The sequence below is a fragment of the Rhineura floridana genome, chromosome 4 (assembly GCF_030035675.1).
Source record: "Rhineura floridana isolate rRhiFlo1 chromosome 4, rRhiFlo1.hap2, whole genome shotgun sequence".
Lineage (NCBI taxonomy): Eukaryota > Metazoa > Chordata > Lepidosauria > Squamata > Rhineuridae > Rhineura > Rhineura floridana.
In genome coordinates, this window is record NC_084483.1 from 119,731,310 (window position 1) to 119,746,631 (window position 15,322).

Genomic DNA, 15,322 nt, shown 5'->3' on the forward strand with positions numbered 1-15,322 from the left:
AGAACAGTCACATACGCCGCCTAGAGTGGCTTTGGCCAGATAGGCGGCCTAAAAATTAAATTATTATTTTTTATTATTATTATACCATCACAGTTAATAATTTCAAGATTACCAGGATCAGTGTCTTTCAGTGATCAAATGCCTAGGTCTTTCAGGAATGTTTTTAATTATCCCTGAAAGTTAATAAAGAGGGAGACAGATGCATCTTACTAGGGAGGGCACTCCACAAACAGGGAAACACTACCAAGAAGGCCCAGTAACAGGGCAGTGCCAACTGTGCAGCTCCCAGCAGTGGCGCCACCAACAAGGCTTTCCCTGGCAAATGTAGGGCCCAAGATGGCTGATACTGATGTGTGTGTGTATTCTCTTAGGTACTTGGGTCCCAAGTCATTTAGGGCTTTGTACTTTAGTACTAACACATTGAATTGCGCTTGGTAGTTCACTGGTAGCCAGTGCAGTGCTTTCAGGACCACTGATACACCATCCTATCAGGCTGCCCCACTTTACCATGACAGCCACATTTTGCACTAGCTGCAGCCTCTAGACCATCTTTAATGGCAGCCCCACTTAGAGCACATTACAGTAGGAGATTACCAGAACATGGACAACTACTGAAGACCTTCCTCTTCCAACAAGCCTTTTAAATTGAGACCTTATCCCAGTCTGTGTCCATGCTGGAATTGCTTTTTAAGATGTTTTTAAAGCTTTTTTTAAAAATGTTTTGTTTTAATATATATTAATTTATATGATGTTTTATAGTTTGTTTAGTGTTTTTGTTTACTGCTGGGAGGAAGGGGGATATAAATTTAATAAAGAATAATAATAATAAATTTTATTTATTTATTTATTAGATTTATATTCCGCCCTTTCTCCCAATAGGAGCCCAGGGTGGCAAACCAAAGCACTAAAAACACTTTAACACATCACAAAAACAGACTTTAAAATATATTAAAACAAAACAACCATTAAAAACATATTAAAACAAAATATCCTTAAACATTTTTTAAAAGCTTTAAAAACATCTACTTAAAAAAAAAGGTTTAAAAGCATATAAAAAGCAATTCCAACACAGATGCAGACTGGGATAAGGTCTTTACTTAAAAGGCTTGTTAAAGACAAAGGTTCACAGTAGGTGCCGAAAAGATAATGGAGATGGCATCTGTCTAATATTTAAGGGGAGGGAATTCCAAAGGATAGGTGCCACTACACAAAATGTCCGTTTCCTACATTGTGCAGAACGGACCTCCTGATAAGATGGTATCTGCAGGAGGCCCTCACCTGCAGAGTGCAGTGACCAGCTGGGTATATAAGGGATAAGATGGTCTTTCAGGTGTCCTGGTCCCAAGCTGTATGGGGCTTTGTACACCAAAACTAGAATCTTGAGGTTAGCCTGGTAGCTAATACGTAGCCAGTGCAATTCTTTCAGCAGCAGGGTGACATGTTGGCGATACCCTGCTCCAGTGAGCAGTCTTACCACCACATTTTGCACCAGCTGCAGCTTGAGGACCAACCTCAAGGGCAGACCCACATAGAGGCATTACAGTAATCCAGTCTGGAGGTTACCAGTGCATGGACTACAGGAGTAAGGCTATCCCGGTCCAGAAACAGCTGCAGCTGTCTTACCAGCTGAAGCTGGTAAAAGGCACTCCTAGCCACTGAGGTCACCTGGGCCTCTAGCAACAAAGATGGATCCAGGAGCACCCCAAGACAGCAGGGCATACTCTAGACTTTGTTTTTGCAACTGGACATGAAGATGGTGATCTGAATGTGTGTGGGGGCTTACATCAGTCCCTCTGTCATGGACAGATAACTGCTTGCTGAAGTTTAGACTTACAGCGGCTTTTCCCCTCTGCAAGGGTGGGGGACCTATTAAGTTGGTCCACCCCTAGAGACTAATGGATCTGGATGGTTTCCAAAGGGCTCTGGAGAGTTTTCTGGCTGATAGGGCTGGCGCTCCTGTCAAAACCCTGGTTGAACTGTGGAATACAGAAATGACCCAGGTGGTTGACATGATAGCTCCTGAGCACCCTCTCCTGTGTAGAGCTCTTACAGCTCCATGGTATACCCCAGAGCTGAGAGTGATGAAACAATATAGGAGGCAGCTCGAGTGCAGATGGAGACAAACTCCTGATGGATGCAATTACGCACTGGTAAGTGCCTATGGTAACTGTATTTAGGGGCAGTGAGGGCAGCAAAAAAATATATTTTGCTGCCACTATCAAATCATCAATCTGCCACCCAACGGAGCTCTTCACAATTGTCCGGGGGCTATTACACACTGGCCCCAGGGACATGGTAGATCCATCTGAGGCCTGCTGTAATGAATTTGCTAGGCACTTCCAGGATAAAATCTTTAGCACCTGCCAGGACTTAGACTCCAGTGTTATAGCAGGTGAATCAAGCGGGGTATCCAGAGCACAGCCATGTCCCGATTTCTTGGATGAATTTCAGTTGGTACAGCTTGAGGACGTTGACAAGGTGCTTGGGCAGGTTTGTGCAACCACTTCTGTGCTGGATCCTTACCCTTCTTGGCTAATAAAAGCTACCAGTGGTAGAATAGCCAGCTGGGCCAGGGAAGTGATTAATGCCTCGCTGCAAGAGGGGGTGGTCCCTGGCTGCCTGAAAGAGGCGGTAGTGAGACCACTCCTGAAGAGACCCTCCCTTGACCCAGAAAATGTTAATAACTATAGGCCAGTACCAAATGTTCCATTTCTGGCCAAGGTCCTTGAACGAGTGGTGGCCGGCCAGCTCCAGACACTCTTGGATGAGACCGATTATCTGGATCCATTTCAGTTGGGTTTCAGGCCTGGTTTTGGCATGGAAACAGCCTTGGTTGCCTTATATGATGACCTCTTGTCGGGAGAGAGACGGGGAAGTGTGACTCTGTTGATTCTCCTTGATCTCTCAGCGGCCTTCGATACCATCGACCATGGTATCCTTCTGGGACAACTGGCTGAGTTGGAAGTGGGAGGGACTGCATGGCGGTGGTTCTGCTCCTACTTGGTGGGTTGGCTCCAGAAGGTGGTGCTTGGGGAACATTGCTCGACACCCTGAACTCTCCAGTATGGGGTTCCGCAGGGGTCAGTTCTGTCCCCCATGCTGTTCAACATCTACATGAAACCGTTGGGTGTGATCATCCAGAGCTTTGGAGTGCGTTGCCATCAGTATGCTGATGACAAGCAGCTCTATTTCTCCTTTTCATCTTCTTCAGGTGAGGCTGTCAATGTGCTGAACCGGTGCCTGGCTGCGACAATGGACTGGATGAGGGCTAATAAACTAAGGCTCAATCCAGACAAGACTGAGATGCTGCTAGTGGGTGGTTCTTCTGACCGGATGGTGGATGTCCAACCTGTCCTGGATGGGGTTGCACTCCCCCTGAAAGAGCAGGTTCGTAGCTTGGGGTTTTTCCTAGAACCATCTCTGTCCCTTGAGGCTCAGGTAGCCTCAGTGGCACGGAGTGCCTTCTACCAACTTTGGTTGATGGCCCAGGTACGCCCCTATCTGGACAGGGATAACCTGACTTCAGTTGTCCATGCTCTGGTAACCTCCAAGTTAGATTACTGCAATGTGCTCTACGTGGGGCTGCCTTTGAAGACAGTTTGGAAACTGCAGCTTGTGCAAAATGCAGCAGCCAGACTGGTAACAGGGACCAGACGGTTTGAACATATAAAACCGATTCTGGCCCGCTTGCATTGGCTGCCTGTATGTTTCCGAGCTTGATTCAAGGTGCTGGTTTTAACCTATAGAGCCTTACATAGCTTAGGACCACAATACCTGATGGAACGCCTGTCCCGACATGAACCCACCCGTACACTACGCTCCACATCGAAGGCCCTCCTCCGGGTGCCTGCTCGGAGGGAAGCTGGGATTCTGGCAACAAGAGAGAGGGCCTGCTCAGTGGTGGCCCCCAAATTATGGAATGATGTTCCTGATGAGGTGCGCCTGGCACCAACACTGTTATCTTTTCTGCACCAGGTCAAGACTTTCCTCTTCTCCCAGTCTTTTTAGCATGTGTTTTTAAATTGCTTTTTAAAAATGTGTTTTTAAATTTGTATATTTGTTTTTAATGTTTTTAATTGTTGTAAACCGCCCAGAGAGCTTCGGCTATGGGGCAGTATACATAATGCAATAAATAAATAAATAAGACTATGGACTTGCTCTTTCAGAGGGAGTATGACCCCATCCAAAGCAGGCAACTGACCAATTATCTGAACTTAGGAACCACCAACCCACAGCGTCTCCATCTTGCTAGGATTCAGACTCAGTTTATTGGCCCTCATCTAGCCCAGCACCAAGTCCGGGCAGCGGTCCAGGGCTTTCATGGCCTCTCCTGATTCAGATGTTACAGAGAAATAGAGCTAGGTATCATCAGCGTACTGCTGACACCTCACCCTAAATCTCTTAATGACCACTCCCAAGGGCTTCATATAGATGTTAAAGAGCATGGGGGAGAAGATGGTACCCTAAGCACCCCACAGCACAACTGCCAGGGGGCCGAAAGACAATCACCCAATGCTATTCTCTGAAAATGACCCTAGAGATAGGATTGGAACTACTGTAAAACAGTGCCTCCAATACCCGTCTCACCAAATCGGCCCAGAAGGATACCATGGTTAATGGTATCAAAAGCCACCAAGAGGTCAAGTAAGAATAATAGGGTCGCACTCCCCCTGTCCTTTACTCCGATAAAGGTCATCCATCAGGGTGACCAAGGCCGATTCAGTCCCATAACCAGGCACGAATCCAGACTGAATAATCATAATTATGACAATAATCATAAACCCAGACTGGATGATGATGATGATGATGATGATGATGAAACAACTGAGAACAGGCTGTTCTGGTCCAGGAATGAGTGTATTAGTATTCCTAACCACAGCTGCTACTTGAGACTCCAGTGACAGGTTGGAATCCAGGAGTACTTTGAGAGTATGAACTCCTTCAAAGGGAGTGTAACCTCTCCCAGAACAGATCATCCACCTAATTCCTAGACGTAGAAACTGCCCACCTACATCTCTTCCATCATCTCAGATTTAGCCTCTGTTTATTTGCCCTCATCCAGCTCATGACTGGTTGCAGACATTGGTCCAACACCTGTGCAGCCTGTCCTCTTGATGCAATAGAGAAATAGAGCTGAATGTCATCAGTGTACTGATGTTGCCATGCCCTAAATCCCCAGATGACTGCTCCCAAAGGTCTCATATAGATGTTGAATAGCAAAGGAGACAGAATCAACCCTGCGGGACTTCACAGGCCAAAAGCTATGGGGCCAAGCAACAGTCTGCTAGTACTACAGGCAGGAGCGGAACCACCATAATACAGTGTCTCCAACTTCCACTTCCCTAAGTCATTCTAGAAGGATACCATGGTTAATGGTGTCAAAAGGTGCTGAGAGATCAAGGGGAACCAAGAGAGTCACAGTCTCCTTTTCTCTCTCCTGATAGAAGTCATCCATCAAGACTGAAATGGCTCCAGATAATCTGTTTTCTCCAGGCATAACTGCAGCTGGCTGGCCACCACCCTCCCAGTCATCTTGCCCTGGAATGGAATGTTAGAGACTGGGTAGTAGTTTTCTAAAACCTCTGGATCCAGAGAAGACCTCTTCAAAGTGTCTGTACTGCTGCCTTTTTCAAGGTAGTGGGCATAACTCCCTTCCATAGAGAGGCATTAACCACACTGTGGACTCATCCAGTCAAACCTCCTCTTACTGGATTTCACCATCCGCAATGGGCAGGGATCAAAAGGGTCCATAGCCTGCCTCACCACTCATAAGTGTCCTGCCCATGACTTCAGTCTGCAACTACTGATGCTGATTCCACAGACTGTAAATCACAGGTGCTCCAGGGACCTCCAATGGGCCTGACATAATTATGGCATTATCTGGACTGGCCTGAGTTATTTTGAAAGTGCTTTGCAAAACTCACAGCTCTGTTGGGTGATTCACTGAAGAGGCTGAGAGGTATGCAGTCTTTGCCACCTTTGCCAAATGGTAGTGCAGATGTGTACTTGTGCCTCCATTCAGTCAGGTTTGTGCTGGAACTTGTGCCACCTGCACTCTAGGTGATGTCTGCCCTGCTTCATTGTCTGAGCTCCTCAAACAACTAATAGTCATGCTTAAAAGGCATGTTTCCCACTTTTTTTTCAGTTTGAAAAACTGCTTCTGGGGCAGGATGGTTTCATTGCTGCAAGGCCAGCCAGTCAGTGTTATGCAAATCCAGCTTCCACTCAAAGTGAAAAAAATAGGACCTCACTAGGTCCTAGGACAGTGGGAGGGGGGAACGACAGTGTATGGGAATCAGAAATGCTGTGAGTGTACTTCTACAGTAAGCTCACTGTTGAAACAATATATGTCTGGATGCACCCTTTGTTATGGGATCCACACAAGGGATCCCTCTGGGTGATTATTTCCTTCCTCAGCCCCTGTGGAATAATGTGCACAACTTCAAAGGCAGCATTATTATGCCTACCAGATGCTTAGGATTAACAACAGGCGGTTGGGTATCTGAGCACAATAAGTAGAAAGAATGCTATCTTATGCAGTGCCAGTTAGACACTGCAGTTCTTTTGGGCCCCTAACTGGGAAATGACTGACCATTTTAATCCTTTGTATACATTATTTTCTCTGTGCATATTGGATTCAATCAGTCCTGTGAACTTGGTACCATGAAACTGGATCTTTTAAATGCTAAGGATAAGTAAGATTGTTTCTAAATATCTCTTATCTCCAGAATTTTTTTTAGTTCTTCTGCGGGTGAGTAATAAGATTAATGCTTCAATTTTATGTATGTTTACTTTGTGTTCAGTGGGGCTTACTCTCTAGTAAGTGTATTTTAGAATTGTAATCTAAGATTGTTAAGAGGTTGCCTATATTTTGCTCTGTTTGTAGAACATTTACGGGATAAAAATAAATCTTTATTTTCTCACAGACTGATGATGAACCATATTTTTGTTTGTTCCCTAGAATAATGGCCTGTCTTCTCTGTCTGTATCTATATGTTTGTGGGTGTGTATAGTTTTTTCCCACTTGAAGATGCATAACTTTATATAAAATATCAATAGTATTTTTTTTTAAAGAAATAAGCATTCATTTATGCATTCAGGGACCAAAGGAATAAGACAACTCTGGATTCTAGCAACCTTGTTTGAATAAATCATGTTACTTGGTTCTGACATTCAAGGGTTGGGATCTTCAATTACTTTTTAGAGGCGATGTGGCCAAGGAAGACTCTGTTAGAATGGCTGAAACTGCTTCTGATCCCTGATAAGATATAGACCATTGTGAGGAAGCCTGCTTACTCCTGAATGAGCTGTTTTGTTCAACGTGTTTGATGCTTCTCTGGATCTTTTCATGTTGTTATAGTATACGTATCCATCAGAATGATTGATTACACGGGAAAAGATTACCATACTGCAGAGTCATTTCTTAATACGATCATTCTTTGTTTTAAATGTTCTCTCTCCACTCTTGTATCCTCAAATAGTACCTTTGAGGGCAGATAGGAGCAAGGCAAAGGCGGATTTTTAGTAGGACTGGGGACACCTTTTTCTTCAAAAGTGTCTAGTTTAAACATTTTTTTAAAAGCGTAAATAACATCATGAGTTGTCTGACCCTGAAACAACTACATATTGTTTTCCTGTCAAGCCCTGACTCCACTTCCTTCCCCTTCTGCTCTTGTTTCCCCCTGTCAAATCTTGCAAGCTCCTTAGGGCAGGGACCCTGTACTCTGTAAAGAGGCATGGACACTGATGGTGTATATTAATAATTCTAATGGTTAATAATAATGCAACACAATACAAAGGCATTTCTCTGAGATACAGTTTTTCAGAATGTACATTGCATTATAAACAATAGATTTTTAAAGCTAGAAAAGCATGTGAAAAAATAAGGGTTGCTTCCATTCAGTTTTTCTTTTTAGGTAAAAAGTTTCTTGCCTATTTTACTTGTATGATTAAAATGGGCCACATAGTGATGTTCCCCCTGATTAGCATGATGGGCTGTAAAAGAACCCCTGTGTGCCAATTCTCATTCTTCTCCCCACTTTCCATGAGTAGAAAGACTCATGAGACTCGCTGATTAAGTCAGGCCATTAAGAATCTGTCAGTTCATACAAAGGCACCTCCAACTGGCAAAATGGTTGAGAGTGATTAGATGTCTTGGCAGATGTGTCATTAATTTTGCCTTGGGCAGCTTTTCTTGTAGCAGCAAATTCCAGTACGTCACTCAACTTGTGATGTACAAATGCAAGTAGACATACTTTTATTCTACATTTTATGTTTTCTAGTTCATTTTCTTTACAATTGTAATGCCATATTTCCCCCTGGATCATGCTAAATTAGCCAAATATGTATTCCCCATGCATTTTTATGCAAACAAATGACAAAGACAATCTGATAAGCAAGCAAACTAGATTAGGTATTCTTATACGAAGATAGCATTATTTGAAGGGAAGCACTATGGGTAATAATTGTGGAGTCAAAGAGAAAAAAAATGGAATGTCATCCCCAAAGGATCAAAGAGTTATTTCCTCAATTTTCACATTATATTGGACTCAAGCTAAAACCAGGGAAATGCCCATAATCTGATGCTTCATGACCTGATTCAACCTAAGAGACATATCCACTTAAAAAGGTCTGCAGCTAAATGGGCTGAGTTATGTATATGCCAATTATATTTGCTCAAGGAGAGGAAATTAAAACAGTACAAAATAATACAGAGATTATAATACAATTAAACACCAGAGGTTGTCTATTTATGTCGCCAGAACTAAATACAAATGCCTGATTACATCCAGAAATATGATCTTTAGAAAAAATGATAAGACAATGGAAGAGGTGGAGAAACTGAAATATGTGGGAAAAATAATCAAAGAGATTCAACTGAAGAAATAAAGGCAAAGATTCACAGGGCTGATAAATGCTTTATTAAGCAAGTAAGAGAATCATGAAGACTGTAAGGGAACCTGCAGTTTTATAATACAATTTTTCAGTCAGTCCTTTATATAGATATGAATTCTGGGTGCCAGCAAAAACAAATGAACAAGACTACATTTCTTTTGATAAATGTTAAGCTTATCCTTATGCATCAGAATAAAATGGAGTGCAGAGATGACATAATCAAGAGCTTATGAATGCTGCAGCAGTGTAATGAAGTAGACACATTTTGGAAAGAAAGTTGGATGCAATGATTTAAACATTATTCTAAAACTTGATTTTGAGAAGATGGTAAACTATGGTCAAGAGCAGTCAAAGTCTGTTAAATGGGGGTGGGGGAACAGTCATGTGGCCATCTCATGTTACGGCAGTATTGTGGCAGCCCCTCATTCATTCCTTCACACTGCTACTGTAACATTTAAAGATCTGGCATTATGTGAGAGAGTACCATCATATACAGGTCCTGCCCATCTGAATGCCAGCCAATTGCTAATCAGAAAAAAACATGCAGTTCGTGCCATTTGGCCAGTGGTCAAGTCTTCAAACATTATCGTTTCATTCTGGACTAAGCACATCCCATGCTACTGCTGCAATATTTGGAAGTCCGTCTGTCCAATTCAGTTCCAGTTTTTTAGAAAAATGTGGTTCAGTTTTCTGAAATTATATTTTCACTTGTGTATAAGCAGTTGTTTTAGAGCAAAGCTGTGAAGACATTGACATGTTTAGCTATTGTTTCTCTGTCTCATGCAAGTGATGCAAGTGTGATGTGTTTCACTACCAACTGGAACAAACTGGGTCTTATGCTTTGTACAGATGAGAGTAGAAAGCTGTTGCTGAGAATGGGTGAAAATGTGTGTTGTCTTATTCCATCCCCATCCTCTTTATAGCTTTCATTGCTATTTATAGCTATAGACAAAGTTATTTAATTGAGAGTGGCTTGGTTACACAGTTCTGTGCTGATGTGGACAATTCAAAAGGCTATCATAATTTGTGTTGTTTAGCAGTAGAATAAATTTTGTAGCAATGTTGCAAAAAATAACTAGCAAGGTGACTTTTTCAGTTCTGCCTGTGTGTGCTTTTGCTAAGGCTCTGTAGAAGCCAGTGCAGCAGTCTTGTTCTACGATGACTTACTTTTCTTGGAGGGCAGGGGTGGGGTGCGGTTCCAGAAATCTCTGAAGGGGTCCATACAGGAAACTAAAATAGCTGTGGAATCTTGTATCTACAGCATATATTTGGAAATTAACCTGTTGTAACACATCATTGAGTTTTTTAGAAGTTGTGGGCTGAAAACCAACCATCATTTACCTTGTAGTGTACACTTATTTCTTAATGCACTTTATTCTTTTAATGGGACTATGAGACTTTGGAACTCTGCAACAGTGTGAAATAATGAGCTTTGGTTACAGTAATGGAGGGTTACAGGAGAATTTTTAATTTGCTTGTTAAATAAAACCAAGAAACCGTTAAGCTTGACTATGCCTAATATTACGTTGCATGATAACTTTAAGAATGCTGTATGAGAAATTTCATGGCTATAACATTCCAACTGTGGTTTTGGAAGTTGTTTGTTTATCTAGGTGAACTATATTAAAAGGAAGAATGTGAAAGTTATGCATTATTAATTTATATCTTTTAAGACGTTGAAGTCCTACCTTTTGAGCAAGCAAACCTTTATTCAACAAGCCTTTTAGTAGCTTTCCTATGGCACTTTGGTGGTAATTCAGGAATGCAGGGTCAAACAACAGCCTAGTCATAGAGTATTCCCTGATGGTTTAAAGGCATTATGGCAGGCTGTCCAGGCTAATCATTTCAAGCGGCCCATGGAAAACCACTTTCTGGTTAAGTCTGCATCATCCTGTTCCACCAATGGAAAAAATTGAACATGAGGAGGGTGTGTAGCTTGCAGACAAAAATATATCCAGCGTAGCACAGGATCTGTTTTTAGCCCATAACGGCTGAACATTTTGGAGACTTAGACACAATTTCCTGGCTTACCAGAAGCAGAAAAAGAAAGGGAGAGTCTGTGTGTACGTATGCTAAATGGCTTTGTGACATGTTTGGAGAAACAGGCTGGAGTAGAAGCACTTGCAGAAACTAATTCTGGGCTGCAGGGATTGGGGTAAGGAAGCTTGTGGGACATGCAATCTGCTCAGTAAGAAAAAGAATGTGAAGGGGAATTGTTTATGACTCTTGGCTTTCAAGTTTTGGTTTCTTTTCCAAACAGGCACATTTTCCCTTTCAGCAGTCTTATGAGTGACTTTATTGAACGTTCTAGTTGTTATTGTTTGAACTGTTGAATTAACTGCTATTCAAATTGCCTTACAGTTTGAATAAAGAATTAATTTGTTATAGAGGAAGATTCCTGTGGTAGAGTTTTTATCCTGCTGTAATACTGCACACACTCTGACTAATCCAGAAATAACTCTTTCTTTTCCTTGTCTTGCCCTGAAATTTACAATGGAAAAATGCACTGCTCAACTGTCTGAAAACTTACTTTTATACTTTTCTGTATTACTATATATGAGATGAACACTTCAGGTCTGACCTTGCTCTAATATTGAATTTAATAACTTTTGAAAAACAAAGTAGAGATATGTCCTTCTCCTCTCCAACTCAAACTGTTTGCTGGGATGGATCTTTAAGATATTGCATAGCTTCACAGATGGAAAGCTGTTCATATGTCACACTGTATAACCATTCTAATGATAGATTTGCTGTTCAAGCCTATAAGTATCTGGTGTCTGATATTGGAATTGAGATGCTAGAATAGATGGAGCCTTGGTATGATCCAACAAGACAGATTTTATGTCTTGTTGATTTTAAAAATGGTTTTTAAGAGAGGAAATGTCTTTATTAAGGATTCTTATTATTCTTTGCAATAGAAGGAACTTGCTAAATTGATATATCTCCTTTGGTGTAACTAACACCCCTTTTCAAGTCAATTATTTTGAAATAAACACTCATTGGTTTTAATGGCATTTTGTTCCAGCTTCTTTTAGAATTTAATTTTTAGTTGTTTGGGGATAGTTGTAAAGGGTTGCAATATAACCTTTTGTGGGAAATCAAGGATGACTTAATGCAGCCATAGGAGCACTAATGGTCTCAGTTCAAGGTTGATCACACATTAATGGTTGCACTAGGCCAGCAGTGACATTCCAGGCCACATCAGCAATGATGCAGAAACGGGTGACACCACTGAAGTGTCAGGCAGGGCCCATTGGCTTTGACAGAAGAAGTAGTGCATAGACTGGGAAGGGATGTGGCAAAAAATACTTAACACCCTAGTTAGGGAAGGAAGAGAACCTGTGACTAGACACAGGAGGCCTTGTATGTCAGATGAGCCTGTGACCATTTAATTTGGCCAAAGGAAGGTCAGGCTGTAGTTCCCAGCAGAAAAAGAGTGCAAAGGAACACAGACATTGTTACTAGTCCAAATAAGCAGCCATCTACCTTGACAAGAGTTTTATGTGGTGCTACGTGGCTGTCCTTTCAGCTACCCAAGGCAAGTGGAGGATGTGTATTAGGCATGGGTGGGAACCATAATTCAGGGCTTTCAAGATGGTGGTAGCTGTGTAGCTAAAGGGCAAGACCAGAAGGAAGATGCACCAAGTCCCAATGTGCACAAAGGTGTAGCGGAAATAGGGCCAGTGGACCCCTGAACACTTTAGTAGGACAGTTTTGCCCTTCTTATAGGGAAGAGTCAATCTTTATAGATGGGATTGGCTCTTATAATTTCTACAGCACACAATACTGTACAAAGTACTTTATCATACCTATCAATCATTTGATAACCTTATTAAATAAATGGAAAGACAGTGGGTACCTTTCATCAGGATACCTGATGTTTAGTGATTTGAGCTTAGGTCTCCCACATCCAAATCCAATCATCTATCGACTACATCATTCTGTCAACCTCAGCAACATGATATAGCATGACTGAGATCTTCACTTTCTTCTTTGTTTTTATTATGTTATTTCTTCTGCACTGTTGGTGTTCATACTTACAAACTAATTTGTGTTAGTAGCATAACTTTCTTTTAATTCTAAAATGCAATAACATATTTGTTTGGGGTTAGTTCTGTTGCTAAATGCTAGTGTGACAAACCTATACTGGGTCTCATGGTTGAGCACAAAATGTAATGCTTTGGTGTGTCATTACTGTAATCTTTTCTATTCTCCAAATTGAGAGGGTATCAGAAGAGACAGTAGGTAACATGCATGTCCTCTCAGTAATCATCCTGAACCATCAGTACATCCAAAGAACCATTTCCAGTGTAGATTGCATAGTAAATTAGTTTCCACATAATTTTAGTCTCATCTTGAAATAAAGCATGGAGTGTTTACTTCAATTTGTGTTAGTAACTGTGACTACAGAATCAGGAGATCATTACTATTATGGGATAATTAACATGGATGATAAGGGTGTGATGTTGTGCATGTGTTGGAATAATAGAGTCCAAATATAATTTTAAAAGCACAACACATGTACAAGAAGGCTGCAATATAGTGTCTGCAGTTGAACTGTATAATGTACCTTTCTTTCTGTTCATTTTTTTTGAGATTGCTGTTCATATTTTTTAGGCTGCTGATCTGGGGAACGTACGTGGAACATATGTAGATACTTTGGTTTCAAACTTGGCAAGAGACTGTCATAAAGGTGTCAAAGTAGCATCACAGGTAGTATAGTTTTAATTGGAATAAATGAACCACTTAAGGCTAAATAGTAATATAAAAATCATAATCATGTGTATTTGTGTGGCTGCTCATTCCTTGAATTTCTTGGTATACACAATTTAAAAAAGTAATCTGCCAGGAAAATTATAGTTGCGCTATGTTAGTGTATATTTTATATATTTGCATAGTAGTGTAGCTAAGATTGCAGAAATCAAAAACTCTGTTTTTGATTTGCAAGAGCATGTGACTAAAATGCCTCGTTTTCAAAAATGCAGTAAATTATTACCAGAAAGTCTTCTGTGAAAGAGCTGAAAAGTGACTGTTATGCACATCTCCACTCTGTTACTCAATATAAAAAAGTCTCATGTGGTCTTGGCAAAAGGCACATTAATGTAATAGTTGTATATGCAATTTTGTCCTCTTGTATTTGTAGTTTTACTTTTTATACAAATTGCTCAACTTGACAAGGAAATATACTATATCCTTGTGAGGCTGTCAAATAAAATAATTTCCTACTGAATATCCTGTTAATGCAGACATCCTGATCATATGTGTTCCTGAGTTATTTGGCATAGGCTGCTGTTAACATAAGGAGAGCCCATCTAGTCCAGTATCTGTTCTCACAGTGGCCAATCAGATGTTTATGGGAAGCCCGCAAGCAGGATATGAGCATAGCACCACTGTGCCCACTTGTGCTCCCCACAAACTGGTATTCAGAGGCATACTACCTCTGATACTGGAGGTTTTACACAGCCATTATGGCTAGTAGCCATTGACAGTCATAACCTCCATGAATCTGTCTAACTCCCTTTTAAAGCCACCTGAGTTGGTGGCCATTGCTTTATCTTGTGGTAGTGAATTCCATGGTTTAATTATGCACTATGTGAAGAAGTAACTAAACTTCCCACACTCCCCTTCACTGGAGCCCAGATTGTACCATAATGAGAATGGGAGAAAAACTTCTCTCTGTCCACTTTTTCACAATGTGCATAATTTTATACGTTTCTATTGTGTCTTGCCTTGCTTGCCTTTCCCAAAACTAAAATACACCAAATGTTGTACTTCGTGCATAGGGGAATTGTTTAGCCTCATGATCATTGTGGCTGCCCTCTCTACTGATTTGTAAGAATTAAGTTGAAAAAAAGTTAGGGGTCCAAGTTTCAGCCATTATATTGCACATCACGGCCGTGCAGCAAAATAACATTGAGTTCTTTGGAGAAATAAAAAGATGTGATTGTCTACCAGTGGAAAAAAACGTGTTGACTGAAATTAATTTATGGCCTTTAAGAAGCCATCAGTAAACTTTTTGCATGTTATTTGTCTTATAAAATAGTTCTCCCACACACACACATTTCCTCTGACATTTGTTTCTATAATCTTCTGGATCATAAAATTGTAGGTCTGGTTACATTTTTCCATTTTGTTATTCCTTCTAAACATGATCCATTCGTACAATGCCAAGGTTATATAGACCTTGACCCAATGTTTTTGAATTATGTCATGTTGTGTGATAGTTGTAAATAATTTTGTTTGATAACAAAATAAGAAGCCAGCCGTGAATTCCTTGTGAAGTTCCAGGTACTCTGAATAGTAATACCTGAGACATTGCCCCTCAGAAAAAGCCTAATCTTCTGTGTGGGCATCAACTGGATGGTAACTGGGCTGTATCTGGAATAAAGAACTGGCAACAATTCAGTATAAATAGAATACACTGGCC

At 41.0% G+C, this 15,322-nt stretch overlaps 1 protein-coding gene across 12 annotated transcripts in view; it reads left to right on the plus strand.

Annotated features, from left to right (window-relative positions):
• TIAM2 (TIAM Rac1 associated GEF 2) overlaps window positions 1-15,322 on the plus strand; it is a 274,765-nt gene that overhangs the window by 66,416 nt on the left and 193,027 nt on the right. Inside the window, exon 2 of one of the 12 annotated variants that reach the window (XM_061624189.1) lies at window positions 13,513-13,608. The exons of the other annotated variants lie outside the window; for them this stretch is intronic. The gene's annotated coding sequence lies outside the window, so the exon portion shown is untranslated. The remainder of the gene's footprint in view (window positions 1-13,512; window positions 13,609-15,322) is intronic. 12 annotated transcript variants of the gene reach the window in all.